Consider the following 14,963-nt stretch of genomic DNA (forward strand, 5'->3'; position numbering starts at 1 on the left):
ATAATAATAAGGCATAATTAATGTAATAATATATAATAAAATATTAAATATTTAAATAAATATTAAATTTAAAAAAATTTAACTTAGATTTTCGAGTTGTTTCTTCCAGGTAAGTGTTAAGCTGCTTCAGGAAGAGGGCAAATCTTCTGTACCATTTGTGGTCTCATCAAGGGCGAAGGCAGAGGACAAGCATTCATTAGTATATACCCAGCATTTTACAAATATCTCATCTGATTCTCATCACAATTATGGGAGGTAGATGGTATTATTATCCCCATTTTTCAGTTGAGGAAACAGAGACAGAGTTTAAGTGACTTGCTCAGGGTCACACAGTTAATAAATATCTATAGCTAGTTATGAATTCAGGTCTTCCTGACTCCAGTCCTACAACTGTATCTTCTGTGCCACCCTGATCTATCAGGAGACTTAGCATGCAATGTTCAGGAAACATGCATTCAGCATACAAAATTCCTGCCTAGATCCCTTCCAGCCAGAACTTGCTTCCTTCTCATCTTCTGCCGAAGCTCTTTGTGTTCTTCTTTCACACGTGAAATGTATTTGTTTGTGTAAAATTTTTAACTTTCAAATTAGATTGTAATCCTCTGGAACTGGGCAAGCCTTATTCATTCTTCTTTCTCACCTAGTGCCCAGAACATGGGACCGGAAGTGACCTTAGGACATATCATAGAAGAAAGGAGTAAGAGCAGAGTATTGGGAGCTGGCAGTGACCTTAGAAGACAGACCCATTTTCATTTTAGGACATGTAGTGTTCTAGCTGGCAGAGATCCTAGATGGGGCAGCTAGATGGCGCAGTGGATAGAGCACTGGCTTTGGAGTCAGGAGGACCTGAGTTCAAATCCAACCTCAGACACATAACACTCAGTAGCTGTGTGACTCTGGGCAAGTCACTTAACCCCAATTGCCTCACCAAAAAAACCAAAACAAACAAAAAAAAAACAGAGATGAGAGATCCTAGAGCATAGAATGTTAGAGGGAGGAAACAGAAGGTTAGAGAAGGAGATCAAAGGTTGGAGCCGGAAGGGTCCTCTGTTCAGACTATGAGAATTGGAAAAGGCCTTGTATGTAGTAGGCTTTTTATAGGATGCTAGAGTTGGGAGGGATCTTTGTAGTGTTATCATCCTACTTCTTCATTTTATATTTAACAATAAAAATGACCTTTGTGCCCAGGGGGCTAAGACCCTGTGCCCTGGCCCTGTGGGCCCCTCTGCTCTGGATGCTAACTTGAGGTTCAGACTGGCTTCAATCCTGGGGAGCCAAGCCTCTAATAAGGAGACTAGACTCCTTTCTTATATCCTTAGGCTTATTCTATCTCATCCTGGTGCCAAGGGGGAGATTAGAGGAAGGGCCAGGTGAGGGTGGGGAATGTTGTGGTGATCACCCACAGGGAAGAGGCTAGGGAGCCTGCTTCTAGAAAGCCAGGGTCAATTGGGATGCTCTCCAGTCTGGAACCCCTGGAGCTGCCCTGCACTGGGCCTGCCCTGCACTGGGCCTGCCCTGCACTGGGCCTGCCCTGCAGTAGGCCTGCCCTGCACTGGGCCTGCTCTGCACTGGGTCTGCCTGCACTGGGCCTGCCCTGCAGTAGGCCTGCCCTGCACTGGGTCTACTCGCCCCGTGGAATACGGAAAAGCACTTCTGACTGGCTTTGGAACTGGAGCGCGGAGGGATTCAAAGGGAACTAGTCCAGCTAGGGCGTGGTGCTGGGTCAGGGAAAGACAATGAGAGATCGAAGGGATAGAGCCATGCTGGCTTGTTCTCTCTCCAGTCACATAAGAGATCCCTCTTTTCTACTTGTCTTCAGCCTTTTTTAGATCTGCCAGTTAATATGCATTTATTAAGGTAAAAACAAAAACAAAAACAAAAACAGCCCAACTCTCAGCTTGTATTGTGTACAGCTATTGAGAGAGAGACAGAGACAGAGACAGAGAGAGAGACAGATACAAACATAGAGACGGAGAGAGACAGAGACAGAAAGAAACAGAGACAAAGAGACAGATAGAGAGAGGGAAAATGTCTCCAATATGTGCCTATTTATTTTTAAAATTATATTCAAGTACTACTATATCCAATAGATACAATAAAATTTGGAAAGATGAATTAATGACTAAATAATATTTGATACTAGAACCAATAGGCAGTCATTGGATTTGACTGACACAGTCAGACACACACTTTAGGGGAAAAAATACTTCAGCAGCTACAAGGAGGGTGCATTGGACAGAGGGAAGACCAATTAGAAAGCTACTTTAATATTCCAGGGAGAGATAAACAATGGTGGATGGAGACTGTATTCCTGGAGGGAAGAAGTGAGATGCAAGGAGATGTGGAAATTCATACTGGTTCTCTAGTAAGGAGAGGGAGAGTGAAAGGTGCAGAAAGATTACAATGTCATCAACCAGGATGACTTAGGATGGTAGCACTGTCCACAACTAAGAGAGATGTTTAGAAAATGGGCTGATTTGCAGGGAACCATCAGGTAATGAGATCTGTCATTTGTCACAGCCCATTCATACCTTATCACAAGGCTGTGCTGGAGTCGGCTGAAATCTGTTAGAATTGTTTTATTTTTTGTCTGGGCTTTGGAAAGTGATGGAAAAAATGTTAGTAATGGATATTGAACTTAAAAGTGTGAAAGTGTGTCTTGGGTACTCCCTCTCCCACACCCCCACCGAGATCTGGTTGTTAAACATTCACCAGCACACTCCTGCCTAGTCCAAATGTAAGACTCACTCTCCCCCACCCAATTGAAAAGGGAGAGGGCAAGGCTCTTGCTCTTTGGTCATTCATCAAGCAGGAATGCAGAGCCCCTAGTCCAAGGAGTGCCTGCTTTGGCCGCCAGGTGATATGGGACAGGGAAAAGGATAGGCATTGGGGAGAGGGCAGAAGTTTATCAATGTAGCTCCTTCTGGGGGTCCCTGGGAGACAGTTTCATTATAACTAGCCTGAGGTGCCTACCTCAGCTGAGAAAAAGGGAGGTTGAGAGATAGGGCAAGGCGGGGGCAGAGTGGGCAAATGTCAAGGGCTAAGAGTGGGTGTGGCTGTTACGGACGAAGAGTCTGATGACCGGCTGTTGATGAGAGAGTGTAACCCATCTTCCTGCCGTCTCATTGTTAGGCCACACACCACTTGGTAAGACCCTGCCCCAACTTTGCATTGGCCTCCACGTTGGAGACTACTGCTCTCTGAATCATGCTAGAATCCAATCTCTCCTCCATCTGTCAAGTCTTGTGTGAAGCCTGAGAAGTTTCAGGGAAAAATAACAGCATGTAACTCATTAACAAGTTCCTGACCAATAAGTTACTGCTTGGAAAGAGCTTTCCCCCAGGTCAGCGTGATCCGGGAGCCTTGGTGGTGTTTCCCAAGAGTTCTTGCTGGAGTGAGTGGGCAGCAAGGGGGGATTGTGAGGAAGGCAAGGAGAGATGTCCTGGAGCTGAGGGTCATGCTCTGGGTGTCTGGGATTCCCCTTTGGGAATCAGACTTTGCTCAATCCATTTCCATTCAATCAGCATTTCTGAAATTCCTGCTATGCGTGCCAGGTGCTGTGGTGGACGCTAGGGAAACAGGGACAAGGCCCTCCTGACTCTGGCCTCCTTCAAACCCCACCTGAATCCTGCCTTCTTCAGGAGCCTCCCCTCCCCCACCCTTCTCTTCCCCCCCCCCCAGCGAGCACCTCTCCTCTAAGGTAGCCCCCCTCTTCCACTTACACGGTGCGTCGCTGTGTGTTGGGGTGTTGTCTACTCCATTACAGTGTGAGCTTCTTGAGGGCAGGGATGGGCCATTTGGACCCTTCTTAGTATTCCCAGGCTTAGCGTCATGCCTAGCGCACTTAATGAAAACTTGTTGATTGACACACTGACTACTTTCTTGGAGGTAGCTAGGGAAGATAAGACATGTAGACATTTAAGTATTAAATACCAATTTATGCACAATAACACAAAGAAATTTCAAGATGAAGATGGCTCCAGCAGCCATTGAATTGCCTTCTCTAGCCCATTATTTTCTTTGTCAGTCTGGAAGGGAGCCTAGCATCCAGTGTAAAGGGGTTAAAGAACTTTAAGCTGAATCACAGTTGTTCTTTTTTTTTGGCTAGGCAATGGGGTTAAGTGACTTGCCCAGGGTCACATAGCTGGTAAGTATCAAGTGTCTGAGGCCAGATTAGAACTCAGATCCTCCTGACTCCAGTGCTAGTGCCTTGTCCACTGCACCACCTAGCTGCCCCTAATCTCAGCTGTTCTTACAACCTCTATGATACTGGGTTCAATTATTTCCTTTCTAAGTCTCAGTTTCCTCATCTAACAAATAAAGGGGTTGGATGAGATGAGACGACCTGTAAGAACCATTTCTACTCTAATTCTCATGGTCCTATCCTCCTTTCATTTTTCCATTTGTATTTGAAATGGTCATTTTTCCTGAGAAAGTGGAAGAGGGTCATGGCCAAAGCTGAGACGTCCTCCCCACGTGGGACCAGTTCTACTTGCTTGGTATTATTGGAGTCAGAGACAGTTGTGGGATCTTCATGAATGGTCGCGTTGCTGATTGCCTTATTTAGCCCTCCTCTTCTAAGTCATTGGATGCCTTGGGTTCCGATCAGCCACCACAACTAGGCTCCAGGTAGCTTATTCAGACTCACATCTTTGATGCCGATCCTCCATGACAGCCAAACTGGTATCTGTGTGTTTCAAACGTATTCCTGTTTTCCTATACTTCTTTAGGATGTTTACTTACTTGTTTGTTTGTTTATTCTGCTCGTTTAATTTTTCCTTGCTTGTGGAGTGCCCTATGTCCTCCTCTCTCCTCACTTAAGCCTGACCTATTCTTCAGAGTCCAGCTCAGCCCAGCCTGCTCTGTTACTCCATAGATGCCAATGATTCCCTGTGAACTCTGGGAACATTCCTTCCATGAAGCCTTATTGGCAGACAGTCCTAGACCTTTTTGATCTTTCTGAATCTTTGGAACACTTACTATCCTGTGCCCTCATTGAGTTCCTGAATCTGCCACTTCCTGCCTGGGTGACCCAGCAAGAGTCTGTTGGACTGTAAGTTCTTTGAGGACAGGGAAGATGTTTTTGCTTTTCTTTGACCCCCCCCCCCAGTGCATTGTGGGTGCTAGGATTCTAGAGTATAAAACCTGGGAGGAAACTTTGAGCATAGAAATGTTAAAGCCAGAAGTAAATTTAGAACACAGAATGTCAGAGCTAGAAGGAAACGTAGGACATGGAACATTAGAACTGAGAAGGATCTTAAGAATTGGAATGTCAGAATTGGGAGAGGCCTTAGGACAGGAAATGTCAGAGCTGGGAGAAACATTAGAGTAGGGAATGCCAGAGCTGGAAAGGAATTTAGAGATGACCTAGTTCTACCTGTTTCCTTCTAGAGGGAATGGAGGTTCAAGGAGGGGAACCTGCTTGGCTGAGGTCACACCTTCCATTAGAGGTAGAGCTGGGGCTCCTGTTGGCTTTCAGCCTCCGCTCCAGCCCTGGCTCGCCTGATGATAACTGACCATCCCCCTGAATTCTCTCCTTCTTAAACCTGTAGGAGACAAGTGTCAGAGGGGACATAAGAGCCGTTGGATGGTGTCTGAAGAGCTGTCCCATGGAAGAGGAGTCAGCCTGTTCTGCTTGGCCCCAAGGGTAGAATTTGGAACAATGGAGAGAGAGGCGCAAAGAGAGGGGTGAGATGATGTCAGGAAACATACAGACACACTTGCTAACAGTCAGAGCTATCTCAGAGTGGAAAGAGCTTCCTGGGGAGACGGTGAATGGCCCCTTCTTGGATGTCTAAAAGCCTGTACCATTTGTTGGTGCTGCTTCTTCTGGCCCAGGTTGGCCCCGAGGCCCAGAGCTCCAAGGTTCTGAGCTTCCTTCTGCCCCTCCTTTCACCAGGTCTTTTCCTGCTGTCCACAGCCCACTTTCCTCCTCCACCTTTGCCTGGCTTGTTTCCCCTATTTCCAGGACTGGTTTTATGTCCGTAATCAGCCCAGCCTTCAAGGCCCCAGTGCATAAGTCACTTATTGATGGATCGCACGGAAAGAACAACATAGCATCTGTTTAAGTCCCTCAACCAGTACGTGCCTTACATTCCTCTCGTCAAAGTAAAAGTGATCGGCCTTGACCCTGGGCCACGCCAAGCTAAGCACAGGCCCTGCTGGCTTAGGTCCCTCACCCAGGAGAGGTGAATTAACCCTTGGGTCCCAAGTATGCTTCCCAGGGCCCACATGGGGTCATCTACCACATGGTCCTCGGCTGTCCTGTGGAATGAGAGCAATCCGCCTTCCGTGTTAATTGTGCAGATGAGTTATGCATATCTCAGACCAAATGGACAGTTTGCTGAGCAGTCCACAGAGTGGCTTAAGATTCAACTCTTTGTTAGAATATGTGAATACAGCTTTGTTCCTAGCAGTATAGAATATCAGAGCCAGAAGAGTGTACCAATATTTTTTCTGATGTGGAAACTGAGGCTCTGGGCACTTTGATGAGAGGAATATAAGGCATGTTCTTGCTGAGGGCCTTGAATAGATGTTATGCTGTTCATTCATTCTATCTGCCAATAAGTGACTTAAGAGCTGGGCTTCTGAGACCTGGGATGTCCCCTCTGAAATATGGCAAGGTGTTATCCTGGCTCAGATGGAAGTCATTTACTTTTAAGGCTAGTACCTAACAAAGCTAGTACTAGCACCCTAGGATAAGAACAAGGGGGGACTTTCTAGTCCAACCCCATCATTTTACACCTTATGAAACTGAGTTGTAATGAATGAAAGGACAGCCCAGGTTGTGGATACAGCAAGTCCTACTGAGTATTACAAATGCCTCCCTGAGCTGTACAAAAGCTTCATGAGCACATGCAAGTCCTAGAGATGAGCTGCCATGAAGGGAATTGAAAAGGCACATGAAAAAGGGACAAATTTATTTGTAACCCCTGAAAGACTAAGCAGGAGTTATGGATGATATGGGGTGAATGGGGAGCGGGGAAAGGGCAGGATACAGAACCTGTACTCTTGAGTGGGGATGAGGTAAGAGGAATTTACTACTCTTGACCTCACTTGGAATAAGGACTGGGGGCCTCTCTGGAAGGGGGGCTGGTAGAGAAAAGTTCTCAAAAGCTGCTGTAACTGAGTGCCATCCATCCCTTTGGTTTGTTTGTGGGTGTCATGAGGCCTTTCTAATAGTAGAGCTAATTAGTAACAAAGATATTGACCCCAGTGTGGTTTCATCAAAGACTGGTCACACTCCCAGGTCACCAACACCAAGGAAAACTAAGAACAGAAGACATCTCCAGGATAGCCGGGATGACTCAGGGGAGGAACAGCAAGCAACAGCTTTGGAGACACAGACCAACAGGAGAGGATGGAAATTCATGAGCTGATGTCTGGGTAGCTGGAGAGGAGTACCAGTGACAAGGGACCCTCAGGAAGGGAGCTGCAGAAGTCACTCCCTATCACTAGCTAGTTGCTGAAGAACATGGATTGTGCGGAGGGCATTTCCTCCCCCTCTGGTAGGAGTTTCTCTGGGATAATATGTCCCTTCATTGCTGGAGAGAGCTTGACTATTGGATTGTTCAACTGTTTTTTTTTTTTTTTTTTTTTTTACTATTCTGTCTCAACTAAATCCTTTCCTATTTAATTTGTGTTTTCTGCTGGATCTATCAGTAAACAATTTATTGGGCAGGGGGTTCAAGTCAAATGTAAATCACTATGATCACACAAGACACTGCACACTTGACTTGGTGTATCATGGGTATTCCAAGTCATGTGGTATTTATTCTACAATAGAATATTATCTGGAAAGTGTCTTAGAACACGGGATGATTTTCATTGAATTGAATCTGAGTATAGACCAAAGGATAGCTGAATGATATCTCAGAACATAAAATGTCAGAGCTGAGAGGGATCTTAAAAATCTACCACAAGCCTCTCATTTCACAAATTATAAAACGGAAGTGTGGAGAGGGGAACTGCGTCGTATAAAGATACGGTATTGGTTATGGAAAAAGGTGGGTTTAGACCTGAGGGCTATAAAATCTCAGTGATGTTTTCCCTACTGGACCAGGGGTGTGAAGATGAAGACAAGAAATATCTTTAACCAGAAGGAGTAGAGGAGGGAAAGACTATTTTAACAGATCAATTATTGTTAACCTAATTACCACTGCCCATTTCTGGTAATTCCCATGGTCACTGATGGTCCTGTCCAGTGGAATTTAGAAAGCGTTCCTAAGGATTATGAAGTCTTGAGTAAGAAACTAAAGACCCCAGGGTGACCAGCAATTTCCAACCTGTTGCCAGATGAAGGTCAGAGCTTCAGAAGGGAAAGGCAATATCTGGAAGTGAACAGTTGCATAAGAAGATGGTATCTGAGAACACAATTTGGATTTCTGAACCTGGGCTTAAGACACAGGGATGGGAGGCTCTTGGCCAGGGATGAAGTAGACTTAATCAGGGCTAGTTCATGTATATTCTCCTGGAGTCTTACAAATCTGACTGAAGGATCATAGATGTCGAAATGAAAGAATCCATAGAACTGAGACCCCAAGAGTTGTTGAGTGACTTCTCCATGGTCACATGACAAGGAAGTAGCAAAGGCATGATTTGAACTGAGGTCCTCAGGCTTTAAATCCAATGATTTCTCCACTCTTTCTTTAAACATATCTGTTTCCTTCATGTCTCCTCCATTAGCTTGTTAGCTTCTTGAAAGCAAGGATTTTCTTTTGCCTCCTTTTGTGTCCACTGTGCTAAGCACAGTGTCTGGCACATAGTAAGTGCTTAATAAATTTTTATTGACTGAAATTTAAAAGGAGGGAGGAGGGAGAAGACTACTTACTTAAATCAATGTAATGAGACTCAACTTATTCTTCCAAATTACACAGGTATTAGCAGGTTGTTTCCCCATGCCCCCAACCATCACCATGTGGATTGGCAGCAGGCAGAGCCCTCTGTCCATGACTCCAAAACTGGACCCTCATTGTCTAGTCCCTCCCTTCTGTCCCCTCTTCTCCCCTTACATCTCTAAAGAGAGTGATTACAATGTAGGAATAAGCATTGACAGGAGGGATGCCCAGAAATTCAAAGGAGATAAAATCCAAGAAGCCAAATAATTCATGGCTTCAGAATAATCCACACATATGACGTACTGGTGATTGGCAAAATGAGCTAGAGAGATGAATTAAAGAGGCAAGCTTAACCTCAACGCAGCTGAGTCTTAATGAGATAAGATTCATAACTTCAATATGGCTATGGAGCCCATATCTAATTCAAAAGAAGCAGAATGATTAAAACTTAAAAGCCCAGGTTTCTGAGTATAACTAGCATAGGGAAACTTGGCAGATGGAATCTGGGTGGAAATCCATGGAAGTAGAAATGAGGATGAATTTCTCACTTAGGTATACTACATACCACATGGCCAGAAAGAGAAAATAGATGAGCTGTTCAGGAAATAAATGACAATCCTGGCAAGGAGACATGGAATAATAGTGATGGGGGATTTTAATGATCAAGATAATTAATAATAATAATAGCTAACATTGACAGAGCATTTTAAGATTTGCAGTGTTTTACAAATCTTACCTCATCCAATACTCATAATAACCCTTGAGGGTGCTATTATTATCCCCTTTTTACAGATGAAGAAACAGAGGCAGGCTGATAATATTTTTCAAGTGCTTTGCATGCATTAAAGCACTATGTAAAAGCAAGCTGTTCTCAGAGGGTTGTACCTTCCTTTCCCTTCCCCCCTCCCTTTCCTCCCTCCTCCCCTCCCTCTCTTTCCTCCCCTCCCCTTTGCAGCTTCCCTCTCTGTCATACAACATTTCTGGGATGTAAATGTCAGAGACAGAACTTGAATTTGTGACTTCTCAACTTCAAATTCAGCACTTAATCCACTGTGCCCTGATGCCCTGATGTTCTAGCTCAAAATATTGTATCCTGGTTTCTTAGTGGGAGGACCCTTGAAGCAGACAGACCCACCAGCAGCTATTGCAATTAGTCAAGGCTGAGGTGATGAGGGTCTGCATGAGGCTGGGGTGGGGTCCGAGGGGAGAAGGGGTGGTATTGGAGAGATGCTGCAGAGGTGAAATCGATAGGGATTATCAATAGATTGGACGTGGGGAGGGGTATCGAGGGACAGTGAGGAATCCAGAATGTCTCCTGGGTTGTGAGCCTGAAGGTCTGGGAGGATGGTGGTACCCTGAGAAGTCTGGCACCATAGCCCAGGCAGAGATGATGGGGGCCTGAGACAAGCTGGCTTCTGGATGAGCAGAGAGAAGTTGCTGGATTCGAGAAAGATGTGGTGGATGTAAAAACTGCAAAATCTGGTGAAAGTGAAAACTCTCTTCAAGTATGTAAAGTGCTGTTAGATTCAGGAAGGGATAGACTTCTGTTTGGTCGGAGAGGACAGAGCTGAGAGTGATGGTGGGATGCAGACTTTAAGTTTATGGAAGGAAAACACTACCTCACAATTAGAGCCCTCACAAGAATGAATTCCTGTTCACTCCAGGGAGTCAAGCCGATAGGGAGCAGACCCTTGTTGGGTGTAGCTTAGAGAGGATTCTTGTTCAGGAATCCATTGGACGAGATAGTCACTGAGGTCCCTTTTAACTCTTACTCTGTGGTGATGAAGAGGAGGAGGAACGGGAGGGGGAGGACGTGAATTATGCTGCTGATGACTGGGTTTCATACTCACATCAGAACTCCACAGAGAGCCAGGCCACTGCATCAGTCTTTTGGCCATGTCCCAGTGATACATTGCTGCCTTTTTCTTCCTTGGTTTCCAGAAATAACACTCAGAAAACAGAGGCCGAGACCCCAGGAATCTTCCCTTTGGGATGCCAGGATCTAAAAGCCTATGCTAATAAATCTATGTAGGGTGGGAATCACTTAATGCCGGTTCTAAATGCATTATCACTCCTGAGAATGTCCTGGGGGGGGTTGGGCCTGCCAGGCTTGGCTTGGGACAGTCTCCAAATGTATGCATTTGGGCACATTAAGGCCATCAGATGCTTAAACCCTGCTTGCCTCTGATGAGCTGGTTTGCTGGTGGAGTGGTAATAATTTTATGCATTTATCAATTACGTTTTAAGTGGCTGCTGCATGTTTTTTGTTTGGGCAGGCAGTGCACACACACTCAAATGTATTTCATCTAAATTAGATTTGGTCTCTAGCCTTTTCCGGAAGCAGGCAAGTCATTGCTGATTGGATGCATGTGAAGGGCTGTGCTCTGACTAACAGGTCGCTGTGGATAGGGAGCAGGGCACCGTCCTGGACAGAGGTTTGGGCATGGTACCAAGGACCTTGGAACACTGCGTCCTAGAGAAAGAAGAATCCAGTTACAAGTTCCTTCAAGGGGGGAGAGGGATTCTGCACAACCACACGATTTTTATTTAGAGCATCTTTCCAAGTAGATTTCACATCACGCCTCCTCTCGCACTCGACATTATAGCCAAACTGGCCTATTTGCTATTCCTGGCCCTAGACCTTCCCATCTCCCTTCTCCATGGCTTTGCACAAACTGTCTTCCATCCGGTGAATGCTCGTCCTCTTCTCATTTTCCTGGAATGCTAAAGCTCATTATTTCTTCCCTCCCATTAAAATGCAATCCTCTTGAGGGCAGGGGCTGTTTCTCTCTCTTTCTCTCTCTCTCCCTCTCTCTCTCTCTCTTTCTCTCATTTGACATTTCCATCACCTAGCACAAAGCCTAGAACCTGGTAAGTGCTTAATCTTTGCTAGTTTAATTAGAATCATTTACATAATCCAACTTTACCCCAGTTGCAGGGTATGGAGAAGGGGGACTCTGGAACAGCAGAAAACAACCTGAGACCATTGTAACCCTGGGTATATCTTGAGCTATTGGTTTGTTCTGCTGAGGAAACTGGAGATAATTGCCTTGGAATAGCCAACACAGAGGAAAAAGCCACAATAAAACAGAAGATGCAAAGCGGAGTTTGGAAAAACCTAGAAAGACTTGTATGGACTGATGCTGAGTGAAGTGAGTAGAACCAGGAGAACATTGTACATAGTAACAGCCATGCTGTGTGTAATGTTGATAGACGTAGCCCTTTTCAGCAATGCAAGGATCTAAGACATCTCCAAAAGTCTCATGGTGGAAAATGCTATCCACATCCAGAGAAAGAATTATGGAGTTTGAATGCAGATCGAAGCATACTGCTTGCTCTTTTTTTCTTCTGTTTTGTTTTGTTTCTTCTTTCTTGTGGTTCCTCCTATTGATTCTAATTCTTCTTTACAACATGACTAATGTGGAAATATATTTAATAGGAATGTATAAGTAGAGCCTATATCAGATTGCACACCATCTTGGGGAGGGAGACAAGAAGGGAGGTGGAGAAAATTTAAAACTCAAAAGCTTATGGAAGTGATTGTTGAAAACTAAAAATAAATAAATTAATTTAAGAAAAAAACAAGATGCAAGTTAGAAAAGTGCTTTGGAGGCCATCTTGTTTAAATGTCTTATTTTATGGTTAAGGAAACTGAGTTCCAGAGAGAAGTAACTTGGACAAGGTCACAGAGATAGCAAGTTTCAGAGCTGGGAGTGGGAACTCTGGGCAGAGTTCTATATTATGGAATTAATAAAAATAAACATTTAAATATTGTAAGTAGAACAAGTTCAATTTCACCACCCTAGATAGCTATGACATATATCAGTATAGGTATACACACATGTTCACATATAAACATAGATGCAGGTACACACATATATATGTGCATACCTACATGTGTGTATATGCACATAAATATATTTTATAAATATAGAACTGTATATAAACTATCATTTGATCCTCAAAACAATCTTATTGGGTGCATTGATTATTATCACCAATTTACAGATGAGGAAAATAGGACTCAGAAGGTCTAAGTTCATCTTCAAAATTTGCTAGAGCATTATACCTGGCTTTCATTTTCTTTATTACATTCTACCTTGACTCATATTTATTTGAGCATGTTATCCTCACTATTTAATTGTAAACAACTTGATGGTAGAGACAGAATCTTTTAAAATATACATACATAATATACAAATAATATAATATAAAATATATGTATATATAATATATATACAACATATAAAATATGCATGTAAAATATATACAATATATAAAATACACTTACTATACACACATGGAATATAATATAAAATACACATAAAATAAATACAATATATAATATGCAATAAATACATATATATAAAACATATAATATAAAATATATAAAACATACATATTTTATTTTTGCATTCTCATGTTCTGAAGGCAGTGCCTTACATAAAATAAACACTATAAGTGTAAAACTGAATTCAATTGAATAAATGTGCATTGATTAATTGATTGATTGACTTTTCAGACTATCAGAGTTAGAAGGGATATCAGACACTATCTCCTTGGATCCTCATCTAACCAAGATGTGAAGACTGAGGCCTGAAAAGACAGTGACTTTCCTGAGACCCCACCAGTTGTCTCTGGCCAAGGCAGGATTTGAAACCAGGTTTCCTGAAATCAAAATCCAGTGGTCTTTTCATTAGATGATGTTTCAGGAGATCTAGGTTCAAATGCCAGTTTTGAATTCAAATGCCACTAACTATGTGATTAAGACAAGTCATCCACCATGACATTACTTTATACATGTTTTTTATTTATTTATCTAGACATATGTCTTCCCTGATAGAACATAAACTCTTTGAGGGTAGGGACTATTTCATTTTGCCACTGAATTTGTAGCACCAAGCACAGTGGTTGGCATAAAAAAATCCCTAATAATTACTCGTTTAAAGAATAAATGAAGGAAAACTATGCCATACGGCATGATTGACATGAAGATTATATTCTGCATACTCCAAAGTATATCAACCGTGTGAGCTTTCATTATACTGTTTTGAACTGAATTGAAAGGTATAGATTTGAGGGACTTGCCCAAGCCATGCTCCTGGTAGGTGATAGAGCTTCTGTGTCCCTGCTCAGCAGGCTTCATGATTAATGGTCTAGGAGGAAACCGAGAGGTCCGTGGAATCACTGGACATTCCCTTTCCTGGATATGTTCCTATGACGATTCATCGTCAATACGAACTGAAGTCTACGGCTGCTAAGGTCCCTTCCAACTCTCAAACTATGTGATGCTGGGAATCATCATGGTCATGTCTGACCAAGAACCTGGAAAGGAGCTTAGAAAGTCCCAACTGATGGCCATGGAGAGCTTTTAATTATGCAATAGGTTTTCAGCTTGTACTTCTGTCCACCGAACTAACTGGTGACCATCCTGTTAATATCCTGAGAAAGTGACTTTGAAATTGAAAGATGCTTCATGGATGGTGATATTCCCATTTCTCCCGAGGGACCTGAGTGGAATTTCCTGCATTTATTTTCATCCAATTAATGGAAAAGATTAAGAAGCAATGGCCCAGTGCAAAGCCCCAGGTACCTGTCTGTGGACCACTGTGAGTCCATCCTAAATACCAAGGCTCCTCCAACGTGGACTGTAGGACTTTGGAGAAAACCCATTTGGAGAGAAACCCAAACTCTTAGGAGTTGAAGGGCTTTTTGAGGTCCTCTACTGAAAGTCTCCCTTGAAGTAGGCATCTCCTCTATAACATTCCCAATAGAAGTTTAGATGAGTTCTACTTGCTCAGATACCGTATCTTGTCTGAGGTCTTTCCTGGTTCCTCTCAGTTGCTAGTATATTATTTTGGATATGTTTTTGTTGTTGTTCAGTCATTTCAGTCATGTCTGATTCCCCATTTGGGGTTTTCTTGGCAAAGATACTGGAATAATTTGCCATTTCCTTTTCCAGCTCATTTTCCAGATGAGGAAATGGAGGCAAATGAGGTTAAGTGACTTGCCCAAAGTCACACAGCTAGTAAGTATCTGAGTCCAGATTTGAAATCAGGAAGATGAGTCCCCTTGATTTCAGGTACTATCCATTCTATCCACAGTGCCACCTAGCTGCCTGCTGGT

Source organism: Vombatus ursinus, unplaced genomic scaffold (genome assembly GCF_900497805.2).
Source record: "Vombatus ursinus unplaced genomic scaffold, bare-nosed wombat genome assembly UNPS02009824.1, whole genome shotgun sequence".
Taxonomy (NCBI): Eukaryota; Metazoa; Chordata; class Mammalia; order Diprotodontia; family Vombatidae; genus Vombatus; species Vombatus ursinus.